Source organism: Salvelinus fontinalis, chromosome 26 (assembly GCF_029448725.1).
Source record: "Salvelinus fontinalis isolate EN_2023a chromosome 26, ASM2944872v1, whole genome shotgun sequence".
Taxonomy (NCBI): Eukaryota; Metazoa; Chordata; class Actinopteri; order Salmoniformes; family Salmonidae; genus Salvelinus; species Salvelinus fontinalis.
The window spans coordinates 5,697,786-5,700,298 of record NC_074690.1 but is presented as its reverse complement, the minus strand read 5'-3'; positions in this window follow the sequence as shown (position 1 = coordinate 5,700,298).

Below are 2,513 nucleotides of genomic sequence, written 5' to 3'. Positions count from 1 at the left end.
AGAGAGAGAGATCACACAGACCCACAAAGAATTGAAAATAAAAGTCTACCATTGATAAACTCCATATCTGATAGGTGAAATACCGTATCAATCACAGCAGCAAGACGTTTGTCCCGTTGCCATGAGAACAGGGCAACCCGTGTAGCACAATCATTGTAAATACAACCTATATTTATCTGTTTACTAATCTGCACTGGTTGTCCTCTAGGTTACAGAGAGCTGGTAGTCCCATCCACCACACTACCAGGTGGGTGGTATAGAGGAGACGGACCCACTGGTTGCCCTCTAGGTTACAGAGAGCTGGTAGTCCCATCCACCACACTACCAGGTGGGTGGTATAGAGGAGACAGACCCACTGGTTACCCTCTAGGCTACAGAGAGCTGGTAGTCCCATCCACAACACTACCAGGTGGGTGGTATAGAGGAGACGGACCCACTGGTTGCCCTCTAGGTTACAGAGAGCTGGTAGTCCCATCCACCACACTACCAGGTGGGTGGTATAGAGGAGACAGACCCACTGGTTGCCCTCTAGGTTACAGAGAGCTGGTAGTCCCATCCACCACACTACCAGGTGGGTGGTATAGAGGAGACGGACCCACTGGTTGCCCTCTAGGTTACAGAGAGCTGGTAGTCCCATCCACCACACTACCAGGTGGGTGGTATAGAGGAGACGGACCCACTGGTTGCCCTCTAGGTTACAGAGAGCTGGTAGTCCCATCCACCACACTACCAGGTGGGTGGTATAGAGGAGACGGACCCACTGGTTGTCCTCTAGGTTACAGAGAGCTGGTAGTCCCATCCACCACACTACCAGGTGGGTGGTATAGAGGAGACAGACCCACTGGTTGTCTTCTAGGTTACAGAGAGCTGGTAGTCCCATCCACCACACTACCAGGTGGGTGGTATAGAGGAAACAGACCCACTGGTTGTCTTCTAGGTTACAGAGAGCTGGTAGTCCCATCCACCAAACTACCAGGTGTGAAAAAGAGAAGAGACTCAGGGGGTATGCTAATTTCTTGTAGAGCAGACCTAACTCACTCTATTAAATTAATCAAAACAGGAATATTTGACATCTGGCTAGAAATTCAAAAGGAAATTATCTCAACAAAGAAACATGTCTTCCTGTGTGCTACCTATATCCCCCCACTAGAATCCCCACACTTTAATGAAGACAGCTCCTCCATCCTAGAAGGGAGATCAACTATTTCCTGGCCCAGGGACATGTACTAGTCTGTGGCAACCTAAATGCCAGAAATGGACAAGAACCTGACACCCTCAGCACACAGGGGGACAAACACCTACCTGGAGGTGACAGCATTCCCTCCCCCATATGCCCCCCCTCAGCACACAGGGGGACAAACACCTACCTGGAGGTGACAGCATTCCCTCCCCCATATGCCCCCCCTCAGCACACAGGGGGACAAACCCCTACCTGGAGGTGACAGCATTCCCTCCCCCATATGCCCCCCCCCCCTCAGCACACAGGGGGACAAACACCTACCTGGAGGTGACAGCATTCCCTCCCCCATATGCCCCCCCCCCTCAGCACACAGGGGGACAAACCCCTACCTGGAGGTGACAGCATTCCCTCCCCCATATGCCCCCCCCCCTCAGCACACAGGGGGACAAACACCTACCTGGAGGTGACAGCATTCCCTCCCCCATATGCCCCCCCCCCCTCAGCACACAGGGGGACAAACCCCTACCTGGAGGTGACAGCATTCCCTCCCCCATATGCCCCCCTAGACACAACTACGACAACATAACCAACAAAAACAGGTCACAACTCCTGCAGCTCTGTTGGATGCTGGGACTGTACATAGTCAAAGGTCGAAGGTCGGCTTCGAGGGGACACTCCTATGGTAGGTAGCTCATCTCTTGACAGTAGTACTGTGGACCAATACACCAATTGTGCACCGCCCTATGGGACACAGCCTGGATTCAAACCAGGGACTGTAGTGACATCACTTGCACTGAGATGCAGTGCCTTAGACCGCTGCGCCAGCTCTGTCGGACACTGGGTATGTACATAGTCAACGGTGGGCTTCGAGGTAACTCCTACGGTAGGTACACCTATAGCTCATCTCTTGGCAGTAGTACTGTAGACTACTTTATCACTGACCTCAACCCAGAGTCTCTCAGAGCGTTCAGTCAGTCCACTGACACCCCTATCAGATCACAGAAAAATCACACTCTACTTGAACAGAGCAATACTCAATCATGAGGCATCAAAGCCAAAGGAACTGAATAATATTAAGAAATGCTATAGAGGGAAGGAAAGTATTGTGGAAATCTACCAAAAAACGATTAGGCAAAAACTAATTCAAACCCTTTTAGACAACTTCTTCAACAATCCCTTCTAGACAATTTCTGGGACAAAATGTTTCACTGTAATAGTGAAGGTGTAAACTTAGCAGTAGAAAACCTAAACAGTATATTTGACCTCTCAGCTTCCCTATCAAATAAAAAAATATTCAAGCAGACAACCTAAGAAAATGATCAACAATGACAAA